The 12,405-nt window shown below is 32.0% G+C and overlaps 1 protein-coding gene and 1 long non-coding RNA gene across 15 annotated transcripts in view; one reads left to right on the top strand and one right to left on the bottom strand.

Moving 5' to 3' along the window:
- The window catches only part of SOX6 (SRY-box transcription factor 6), a 633,064-nt gene that overhangs the window by 72,652 nt on the left and 548,007 nt on the right, over positions 1-12,405 (top strand). The gene's annotated exons all lie outside the window — the stretch shown is intronic.
- Positions 1-12,405, bottom strand: part of LOC140614739 (uncharacterized) — a 103,359-nt gene that overhangs the window by 4,602 nt on the left and 86,352 nt on the right. The window contains exon 4 of one of the 4 annotated variants that reach the window (XR_012015518.1): positions 5,184-5,308. The exons of 2 other annotated variants lie outside the window; for them this stretch is intronic. This is a non-coding gene — a long non-coding RNA (uncharacterized lncRNA). Of the gene's footprint in view, positions 1-4,568; positions 5,309-12,405 lie in introns of those variants that run through there. One more of the 4 variants, XR_012015516.1, reaches the window with a different exon arrangement.

The raw sequence follows: 12,405 nt of genomic DNA on the forward strand, positions 1-12,405 counted from the left end.
TGTTAACTTAAGTGAGATAATGTGCATTTGTGCGTATACATTTAAAGGTGGAATATGAGATTCTGTTTTTAAAACTAAGAATTAGTGAAAATAAATTAATTAGCTTCTTCAGTTTCTCCCTCTCCCTCTCTCCTTCCTACTTTCTTTTCTTTGTTTGCATTCATTTTTAAAGATTATTTCCATTAGTTATTCATACTTAAAAAGAATTTCCCTTAGTTTTTTAAAGATAGCTTTCTGATAAGTAATATCTTGGAAAGGCTATAAAATGGGAATAGACCTTTTGCATAGGAGTGTTGTAGAGACATGAAATAGAGTGTATTTATTCTAAATCTGAAAATCCCAAGTCTTTTTATTGACGTTTCTTCAGCAATCCAATATAGTTTTAGTTCTGCTTAGTACATTTTCTCAAGAGGTGTTTTGATTTCAAGAAAGAATAATGTTTTCATCCAAAGGAATGACTCTCCAAAAATGAATGCTAAACAACATTTTATGATATTTCAGGAGATGCGTCTTACTACTTTGAGGTGACAACATATGCTTTTGAAGTAGGGAATTTTATACCATGTATGTTATTTCTTAGTTTATGAGTGTGTGTGTGTGTGTGTGGGGGGGCGGGTTTCCAGTCCATACCTAACTTTAAAAAATGAGTATATTTGTAGTAGTTTGTGGTTTGTTTCAGAGAGCTTTTCTCATACATTATTTCATTTTTATTCAGAATAATTCTGTGTAAAGTAGATTTGTTCTTTTTTAAAACTGAAATGTAAACCTGTAAAGTATATAAAATACTGTTGTGTGTTTCTGTAATGAATAATTATAGAGTGAGTTCCATGTAACCAACATCCAAGTTAAAAAAAAGAAAAATAATATTGATATTATCTCAGAAGCCACTTGTGTCCCTTTCCAGTCTTACCCCCACCCTCTTTCAGAAGTAACCACCATTCTGTATTTAACGTGAGTCACTTCCTTTTCTTTATAGTTTTACTACCTATGGATGCATCTCTGAACAATATAGTTTGATTTTGCCTGTTTTAATGCATTATATAAACCATGCAGAACCTATTTTTTATGTGTTGCAGTTTTTGCTTAACATGTATCATCATGAAATCCTAGTTCATTAAATTACTTATCATTGTGGGAGTATCAGAGCTTATTTATCTTTTCTATTGTCATTGAGCATTTGGACTGTTTCCAGTTGAGTTGCTGGTTATTATGAACAATGCCACTGTGAACCTTTTTGTACATATATCCAATCTTGGTGAACATGTGTACATGTTTCTCTAGGTTGTAAATACAAGAATAGAATTGTTGGGTCAGAGGGTGTGCCTGTCTGCATTTTTACTCGATAATGCTAAACTCTTTTCTAAAGTGATTATACGCTCACCAGTAGTCTGCGAACATTACCATTGCTCGACATCCTTGCCAATAGTCGATGTTGTCAGATTTTAAAGTTTTGCCAATCTGTTGGGTATGCAGACAATACTATCTCATCATGGTTCTAATTTGCATTCCTGATTACCAATGATATTAAACATTTTAATGAGTTTTTTGATCAGGTAAATTTCTTCTTTTGTGAAGTACCTGTTAAGTCTTTTGCCCATTTTTCTATTAGATTGTTCTACATATTCTGTGTATTTATGCGTTGTCATTTATATGTGTTGCAGATATCTTTCCCCACTCCTGGCTTGTCTTTTCGCTCTCTTTATGGGATTTTTTAATGAACAGATATTCTTAATTTTAATATAGTTGAATATTTATTGATCTTTTCCATTTTAGTTAATGCTTTTCCTATGTTGTTTAAGACATTCTTTCCTATCTGAGATCATGGAAATAATTTCCAACGACTTTCACATTGGCCTTTAATTCACTTGCAGTTGTTTTGAGATATTGTTTGAGATATTGTTTTCTTCCTCTTATGGGTATCCAGCTATCAGATGATTTATTAAAATCCGTCATTTTTTTATTTCTCTGTAGGGCTACCTTTGTTATATATCAAATGCCCAGATAAGCAGGCACCCACTTTGGGGTCCTATATTATGTTCCTTTGATGTCTTTATCTTTTTTGTACCCATATGCTCTGACGTAATTATATTTTCTCTATAATAAGTTTCTTATCTTACAAAGTAGGTTCTGCCACTTGGTTCTTATTTTTCAAGAGTGTCCTGGGTCTTCTTGGCTCTTTGTATTTACATATAAATTTAGAACTGACTTGTTAAATTCCATAAAACCTGTTCGGGTTTTTTATTCAGTTTGCATTTAATCAATGAGTCAATTTTTAGGGAAGTGATATCTTTATAACATTGAATCTTCTAACTCATGAATGCATTATATTTCTGCATTTATTTTAGTTCTTTTAAAAGTCTCCCAGTAAAGTTTATAATGTTTTTTGTACAGATCTTAACAACATTAATATTAAGAAAATTAACAATTCAAGACAATAGTAACAGAGAGGTCAGGAAGTTAATTTGTTAAGTGAATACTATAGACAATATATTGCTTTAGGGATTCAAAAAAGGAACAGATATGCCTCAATATTTCATAATAGATGACATTAAAAGAGATTTTTTTGTCAATTAGTAATTAAATAGTTTTATTTTGGTTCCTTCATAGATGCTATATACATGTCTGGAAATTAATTGTTGTATTTTCAGTTGGTTAGTAGGTTAAAAAAATCAAGGTACGAATTCCTTTATTGACTGTGCACAGTTACTATTTTAGTGATTCCTTTTTCTGTTGATGAATCTTTTGGTTTGAAATGGCTAGCCGTAAGCAGACGTTTTGGTATCATGTAATAATATCTTAAGAAAGGTCTTTATAGTCACTTCCAACCCAAGGATATTATAAAAGTTTTTGAAATGTAAATGTTTGATGTGACTTCTGAAATAATAAAATAGTGCATTAGTTGATCCTTAGTAGTAAGTTTAGCTATTTCCATTTGGTCTGTTAATTCTTCGAAAACACTGGAGACCTTCTATAGGCTTTGGGAAAAATTGAGCCACGTGCATTGTTTGACATTAAAATATAGTTTATTTTTTATTTTCAAAATAGAGATTGGCATATTTAAAAGAATAAGTGACATTCTTAGTTTCTAATAAAAATAAATCTCTGTTGGTAGTGAAGCTTGTTGTACAGTTAGGTCCTAACCTTGTCACTTCTGGGGAACAGCAGTGAACTTGTTTGTTCCTGACAGCAGACAGCCCCACTGCAGAGCCCTGGTTTCATGTTACATTAAGTATTAGTGCTGTTCTTTCAGGAGCTATTATGCTGTGACATCAAAGATTTTCTGACAGGGCAGTGGTAGGTTAGCACTGAAGTTGTCTACTGAAATTTTAAAGAATGGAATTAAATATATATGATCAGACTTTAATATAAGAGTTAGAGACAGAATTAGAATGGTTAAAAGAGAGTTGCAGAAATGATAAGTCTAGAGGCTGGCCTCTTTGTCTCTGCTTGTTTAAGGCAAATTTTATTACCTTTTATTTCTACAGCATGAACAAGTAGCCATTTTAATGCTGGGAGAGTTGATCATTTTCAGAAAGACGTTATGAATAAGGAAAAAGAATCTTTGTGAAATAAAACAAACAGGTGGAAAAAATAGTCTTTTGTGAAATGAAACAGGTTTAGGCTGACCTGTAGAGTATTTGATATAAATGAACATGTGGACAGTAATTGCAATGGCCTGACTTCCTTCTTGCTGATCCACTAATTAGCTAAAAGGATCAAACTACATACTCTATTAAAGTTACAGAAGTACAATTTAGATGGCAAGAGATGAAAAGTCTTGCAACTAGAAAGGCTTAATTTTTCATAGCAGTTATATAAATATAGGTAACTTAAAATTAATCAGATTACAATGTCTTTTGAAAAGGCTTTTGTTAAATGCTGAGAAATATTATTAGTCACTTTTGTTTGTATAAGCTTTCCATTTTAGTAAAAATAAATTAAGCATTGTGATTTCAGCTATTTGTTAAATAGTTTTTTATGTGGTGAAGTCAAGAGCTGCTATAACATTACTATGATATTTATATGAAACAGTCTTGGTAATGTGAAATACCAATTAATTTTATAAGTATAGTTTATTGTTGAACATTTTAGACAATATAACAGTGTTTTGAGATTAAGTGAATAATAAATCATGTTAAAATGAATGTTTTCAGTACTGTAGTTTTCTTTTTGTTAAAGTAATAGTAAACAAAAATATTTTTTTCAATTATATGCAAGATACACCATAATACATTTATTTTAAATAATAGAACACTAGTACTGTCAGTTGATAATTAACTGGAACAAAAAAGAAATTTTCCTTATAGGTTCTTATATGTTTTATGATGTTTTAAGGTAATTTCTATCCAGTTCAAAGTAATCTATAATAGAGTCATGAAAACAGTTACTTTAAAACACTGAATTTAAAGGTCTTTGCTTTGGCACATACCTCACAATTTTATTCATACAGATTGAATTATATAGGGAATATTGCAACGTCCTTTAAAAATCACTAAAAGTGATTACTAGAAAAAAAAAAAAAAAAAAGAGGCCTAAGGAGCTCCACTGTTTTCTCATACCATTTGTTGAAAGTGAAATATTTGAACCTGTAGGTCTGAAATGAATTTGTTTATTTTATTTTATTTTACTTTAATTTCAGAATAGTTAATATACAGTGTAACATTAGTCTCAGGTGTACATATAGGGATTCAACAATTGCACATATCACTCAGTGTTCGTCACAAGTGCCCTTCTTAATCCCCATCACCTGCTTCATCCATCCCTTCCCCTCTGGTAACCATCAGTTTGTTCTCTAGAGTTGAGTCTGTTTCTTAGTCTGCCTCTCTCTCTTTTCCTTTGCTCACTTGTTTTGTTTCTTAAATTCCACATGTGAGTGAAATCATATGGTATTTGTCTTTCTTTGACTTATTTCACTTGCATTACACTTGAAATGAGTTTGATTATATAAAAATACTTTTACCTTTTAAAAGTTTTTGTTTTGTTTTTATTTTTTTGTACAACAAAATGCAATGGTAGCAAATCAAAAGAAGCAATAGGCCAAATATGAAACAAACGTTATAATATCTTCTCTGAGGACCCTAAAATCTTACACTCCAGAAATGTTGAAGTAGATTAAATATTTTTCTTTTAAAAAGATTATAGTTTTAGGGGCACCTGGGTGGCTCAGTCAGTTAAGTGGCTACCTTCAGCTCAGGTCATGATCCCAGGGTCCTGGGATGGAGCCCCTCATTGGGCTTCTTGCTTCTCTCTCTTCAATGCTTGTGTGCTCTTGTGTTCTCTCTCTCTCTCTCAAATAAATAAGTAAAACCTTAAAAAAAGTGATAGTTTTAAATTGCAGTATTTGGTAGGAAAAAAAGGGGTAATATTGGGATAGATATTTATTCATCTAGAAGCTTAATCTTACATAAATCTTATATAAATATTTATATTATCAGTATTGTTTTAATCCTTTCACTTCTGCAAAGCATAGCATCCTAATTCAAAATGCTTTGAATTGCCATTCTACAATTAGGATGCATATTATTTTAATAATGTTGTCATTAGTTGGCTAAAAGCAACATAGCTGTATTTGAAAATTTCTAGCATACTTATTAACTGAAGTATTGAAAGGCTATAAAGAATTTCGGTCTTTTTCATATAGTGGTGAAGGAAAATACAAGTACTTAAATTAATACGAGCTGTTTTGAAAAACTTAAAGTCTGATTCACCACACTTTCCATAAAAAAATTGATTAGCACTAGTGTTCCCAAGAAAGCTGCTTATAGGTACAGTCAGCCCTTCACAAAGGGCTCCTAAAGGAATGTTATAAAAGATTATTTGTTTTTGAAAATTTCATGCATTTGAATTAAAAGTTACTGGGAAATACACTTTGGAGAATTTGTTGTACAATATATTATGAGAGACAGCTGCCTTTTCAAATAAAAGTATTCTTCCATTAAAAAAAGTCCTTGGCCATCAGAAATCCCAAATAAATTAATCTGTATTGTTTTAAGTTTCAATATGTGTTACATGCTTTTTCAAATCAGCAAATAATTTATTAGGTTCTGACTATGTGCCAGGACTCATGGGGATAGAAAATAATTAGTGTGCATCTCTGAGTTCAGAGAACTTTGTAGTTGTTAGGGCAATACAAGATAATATATAATCAATTGCTAGAATGGTGGTAAGATTGTATCTTCAGACATGAGAAAGAATAAAATCAGCTACAGGAAATCAGGGTGGGCTTCATAAATAAACTTTTGAATTAAACCGTAGAAGCATTATAAGACTTTTATTGGTATTGCAAAAGGGTAAACATCTCAAGGTAGGTGAATTTTCCTTTGTCTTTGCAAATTTATATTATTTGTGCACTTTTTTGAGCTTATATTAATTAGTTTTGTTTATTAAACTGGATCGAAAAATTTTTCTCCAACAAAATCCAGAAGCTTTATATTCTGCATAGAATATCTTTTAAACTAATATAATGTCTTTGCTTCTCTTTTAATGAATAACAGCAAAAATGACTTGAAAGTTGCACCAGTAAATAGGTCATGTAATTGAGGTGAATCCTCAAAATCTAGTATTCAATTTTATTTGGTAAGTGAAAGGTAGGGGGGGATCTTCAAAGGCTGAAAGGTGACAGAGAAGAGGGCTTGTTTTTTGATTTTTGTTTTTTTAAGACTGTCTTTGTCTTCCTACTGCAAATGTAACACATTTCATACATTGTATTAAGTCTGTTTCAAATCTGTGCATAAAAAGAATCTCATAATTATATTATGTAGCTCTTGGCAAATATTTACAGTTTTTTGGACTGGAGATTGAATATTACTATTCAATACCCTCATTTATGTTTTATAGTATTATAAATATATACCTGGTAAATTCTGAGATATTCAAAAGTTTTAACAGTTTATCTGAAAACATTTTAAAAAATGAAATTACTGAGGTGTGATTTAAGAGCTCAAGATTAACTTCAGTTTTAGTTATTTTTATCTAATTAACCACAATTTCTTTTTACCTAAAGTAAAAGAAAATATTTAAACCAAAGACTACTCAGCCGATCATACAATGTAAGAGAAACAAGATCATTTTAAGTAAATAGTCTCATTTATGCCAGATGGTATTTACATTGCTATATCCAAGAAACAGAATTTTTATATTTTTATCTGATTTTGATGGGAATATCAGTTAAAGGGATGATCCTATTAGTTATCACTTTTGATAATTCTCACATGTAAAATAATTTCTCTTAACACATAATTAGATAAACATTTAAAAATAATTTTTTGGTCAGTATTTGAATTCTTTTGCTCTTTAAATGGGTACCAGTATATAAAGTGAATTCTGACCATTTTACTATCCTACCATTTTATTTTGTTTAATTTTGAGGTATAGTTGAACTTTCAAAAACAGTGTTAAGGTGTATTTATTTATTTAAAAATTAAAATGATTGAGATTAATGTTAATTTCAGCTTTTTAAAAAGAATTTCACAAGAGTTTGATAATTGCAGCCAGCTTGCTATGTTAAAAAATGTCAGCAAACCAATATCTGAGTTTGGGGTTTATTGGTACAACAAATCCCAACTTAAGATGCATAACATAACTTGATAATGTCCTTCAACCTGTATGATCCTTACATGCAAGTCTACATTGCACCTATTAATTTGTTTCTTCTTTCATTCACTTAACAAATTTATTGAGCATACACACTGAAGCAGGCACCAAGAATTATAAATATAAAAAATAAATGGCTACTGCCCTGGATTAACTTATAACTGGAGGTGGCAGAGGGAGTGTTAAGGATGAAGGAAGGCAGAGAGAAAAGATACATTGGAAGAGTAAAGGTAAACAGTGTAAAAGACATCAAAAATATTTTTGGATTCTATATTGTGATGACTTTTAATGGAGTAATGGATAGAGGTCTGTGGGAAGATCTAAGAGGGAAAATTAATATTGACTCGAGTCAAGGGTCCTCAGCTACTGTTTTTTATGCATACAATTTGAATTTTTTGTTTTCACTTCACTTCCTTAAGGTCAAGTCACTATGTCCTTATTTTCACATTTTAAAAATTGACATAGAATTTACATAACACAAAGTTACCCATTTTAAAGTGAATAGTTAAGTGGCATTGGGTACATTTACAATGTTATACCACCACCACATACATCTAGTTTCAAAACTTTTCATCACTCCAAAATGAAATCCCAAGCCTATTTATTGAACAGTTACTCCGCATTTCTCTTTCGTCCTAGCATGAAATCTCTATGGATTTACCTTTTCTTGATATTTCATATGGATGGAACCATACAATATGTAAACTTTTGTGATTGGCTTTTTTTTCACTTATCATAATATTTTCTAAGTTCACCTATATTGTAACATTATCAGTACTTGATTCCTTTTTATGACTGAATAATATTTCATTGTGTATATATCACAATTTGTTTATTTATCCATTGAAGAACATTTCTTGTTTCTACCTTTTGACTATTTTGGATACTGCTGCTAAAAACATATGTGTGCAGATATTTGAGCACTTGTTTTCAATTCTTTTGGGTATACCTAGGAATGGAATTGCTGGGTCATATGGTAATTTCATGTTTAATGTTTTTAGAAACTGCCATAAACTGTTTTCCACAGTAGCTGTATTATTTTATACCCCTACCAACAATGCATGAAGGTTACAAATTCTCTATATCCTTGCCATACTTGTTACATTCCATTTTTTTTTATTAGGGTCATCCTAGTGGATATGTCAGATACTATCTCGATGTCTATTTCTTGCAGTCAGAACTAAGGATTTCTGAAAACTTTAGGGAAGTGATGAGTTTTTTTGAACTCCCAATTGGTTGGGATACTTGCTTGACTGACTCAATCTATTTCTTCATTCTAGCAGAAATTATCCTAAGCTTCCCAGAGATACTTTTAGGCTGATAAAACTGTAATATGACATAGTATTGTTCATTCCCCAGAATCTGTTATCATCAAGACAGGATCTTAACTCCTACAGGACATGTGAGGTTAAGTATTTTAAAGGCTGGTGAAAATATTTTTGGATTCTCACAGGGCTTACTCTGAAGATGACCTTAAAGAGATGTTGCTCCTATTTCAGAAGACTCTTGAAGATTTCTGATGTAGCACTTTAGATAGCTATTAGGAAACTAAAGAGCTGATGCCTTAAATTGGAAGTTCTAAACTTTTTGGTCTCAGGACCTCTTTGCACTTTAAAAAAGAACTTAGGACTCCAAAGGCTTTTGTTTATGTGGGCTATTCCTTTTTTTAAAAAAATATTTATTTATTCATGAGAGACACGGAGAGACAGAGAGAGGCAGAAACATAGGCAGAGAGAGAAGCAGGCTCCAAGCAGGGAGCCTGATGTGGGACTCGATCCCAGGACTCCAGGACCACACCCTGGGCTGAAGGCAGGCACTAAACGGCTGAGCCATCCAGGGATCCCCTATGTGGGCTATTTCAATTGATTTTTACAACATGGGATTTTTTTCCTATTGATTATTTTGTTTATTTTAAAATTATTTTTGTCCACCAAGAAGAGATTACCATGGACACTTATTTCAATGGGTTCTTCTTAAAAAGATAAGAGCTTTTGCATCTATATTTATGAGGGATATTGGTCTGAAACTTTATTTTGGTACCTTTTTGTTTTGTCTGGGTTTAGTATCAGGTAATATTAGCTTTATAAAATTAATTGGATAGTATCCATTCCTCTTCTATTTTCTGGAAGAGATTGTGTAGAATTGGTCTTAATTCTTCTGTAAACATTTGATAGATATATGGGCCTGGAGATTTCTTTTTGGGAGTACTTGTGAATTCAATTTCCTTAATAGTTATAAGGCTATTCAAAGTATTTATTTCATATTGGATGAAGTGTAGTAGTTTGTGTTTTTCAAGGAAGTCCATTTCATCTAAGTTGTCAAGTTTATGTGTGTAGGGTTCTTAATAGTATTCATTTGTAATTCTTTTTAAGTCTACAGGGTCTGTAGTGATACCTCACTTCATTCTGGATATTGACAATTTGTGTCTTCTCTGTTTATCAGTCCTGATAGAGGCTTGTCAATTCCATTTATCATGTCAAAGAGCCAATTCTTTGTTTTATTGATTTTTCTCCTAGTATCCTTATTTTTAATTTCATTGGTTTCAATTTTTTGTTTCCTTTTTTTCCTGGTTGCTTTGGGTTTATTTTGTTCTTTTCTTCTAGGTTCTTGAGGTAGGAGTTTAGACAGTTTTTTTAAAAAAATATCTATCTATCTATCTATCTATCTATCTATCTATCTATCTAGTGTGTGTGCCAGTGGGCATGTGAGTGGGGGTGGGGAGGACAAAGGGAGAGGGAGAGAGAGAATCTTCAAACACAATCCCTGCTGAGTGTAGGTAGCCCCATTCAAAACTCCGTCCCAGGATCCTCAGATCATGACCTGGGCTAAAATCCAGAGTCAGTCACTTAACTAACTGAGCCACCCAGGTGCCCTAGGAGTTTAGATTATTGATTTAATTTTTTTCTTTTGTATACAATTAGCGTTATAAATTTCCCTGTGAGCACTGCATTATCCATGTCACCCAAATTTTGATATATTTTAATTTTTCTTTAGTTTAATGTGTTTTAAAATTCCTGTTGAGATTTCCTTTTTGACCTATGGATTATTTAGAAGTGTGTTGCTTAGTTTCCAAGCATTTGGAGATTGTCCTGTTATTTTTCTGTTACTGGTTTCTAGTTTGATTCCTCTGCGGTGAGAGAACACATTTTGTACAATTTCAGTTCTTTTAAATTTGTTAAGGTTTCTTATATGGCCCAGTTGATGGTCTATCTTGGTATGTGTTCTGTGGGCACCTGAAAAGAATGTGTCTTCTACCATTGGGTGGAGTGTTCTATAAATGGCAGTTAGATTTTATTCTTCTTGTTGAGTTCCTCCTCTATCTTTAGTGTTTTTCTGTCCAGTTCTATCAATTACTGAATACTAGTGTAGCCATTTTATCAGTTTGAGTCAAATATAGAACCTATCTCCTTTTATATTCAGTTATCCATCTCAATTTATAATTGTCTCAAATATTTCTTCTACATACATTAGGCAGTGTGTTTTAGCCATCAAACATAATTTAGAAAACTTGACATGAAAAGGAAAGCATATTGTATTTATGCATGTTTCCATATTTTGCCTACCTTGTTTTTCTTCCTTCTTGATGTTTCAGCATTCCTTCTTTTGTTGTTTTTCCTCTCTGCTTAGAGAACTTCTTTTAGTTATTCTTTTGGGGTTGATGGATTCTGCTTTCCTAGTTTTCTTTCATTTGAGAATGTTTAGGTTTCCCCTTCCTGAAGGATATTTTCACTCAGAATAGGATTTTGGGTTTATAATTCCTTTCTTTCAGCACTTGAAAAATATTGTGCCACTTTTCCTTTGGCCTCTGTTTTTGATGAGAAATCCATTGCCATTTGAGTTGTTTTTCTTCCATAAGTAAGGTGTCATTTTTCTCTGAATGCTTTTACATTTTTTTTTTGAGTTTCTAGTTTTTGGAAGTTTAATTATGATGTGTCTTTATATGGAGTTTTTTGGAGGGGCTTATGCTATTTGAGGTTCACTCAGCTTCTTGAGCCTTTGGGTTTATGATATCTCTTGGTAGGATTTAAATGTTTTCATCCATTATTTCTTTTGAGTAGTTTTTAGCCCCACTTTTTTTCTCCTCTCTTGCAAGACTCTGATGACATGAATATTAGATCTTTTGCCATAGTCCCAAAGGTTCTTAACAATCTGTTCATTTATGTAGTCTATTTTCTCTATTAGGTCTGATAATTTGTATTGTTCTATCTTCCAGTTCATTGATTCAGTCCCTTCCAATCTGCAATTGAGTCCCTCTGTTGAGTTTTTTATTTTAGTTATTGTAGTTTTCAGTTCTAAGTTTTCCACTTGGTTCTTTCTTTTTTCCTTTTTTTAAAAAAATTAAATTAAATTAGCCAAAATATAGTACATCATTAGTTTCAGATGTAGTTTTCGGTAATTTATCAGTTGCATTTAACACCCAATGCTCATCACACCCCATACCCCTTAATGCCCATCCCCCTACTCACCTCCCCTCCAGCAACCCTTAGTTTGTTTCCTTTTTTTTTTTTACATTTGTCTTTATTTAAGTTTTATTTGCCAACATATAGTATAACACTCAGTGCTCATCCCACCAAGTGCCCTCCACAATGCCTATTACCCAGTTTCCCCATCCCCTTCCCCACCTTCCCTTCTGCAATCCTTTGTTTTCTATAGTTAGTTAATAGTCTCTCATGGTTTTTCTCCCTCTCTGATGACTTTCCATTCAGTTTTCCCTCCCTTCCCCTATGATCCTCTGTACTGTTTCTCGTATTCCACATATGAGAGAAACCATATGAGAATTCTCTGATTGACTTACTTCACTTAGCATAATAC

The sequence above is a fragment of the Canis lupus genome, chromosome 23, assembly GCF_048164855.1.
Source record: "Canis lupus baileyi chromosome 23, mCanLup2.hap1, whole genome shotgun sequence".
NCBI lineage: Eukaryota > Metazoa > Chordata > Mammalia > Carnivora > Canidae > Canis > Canis lupus.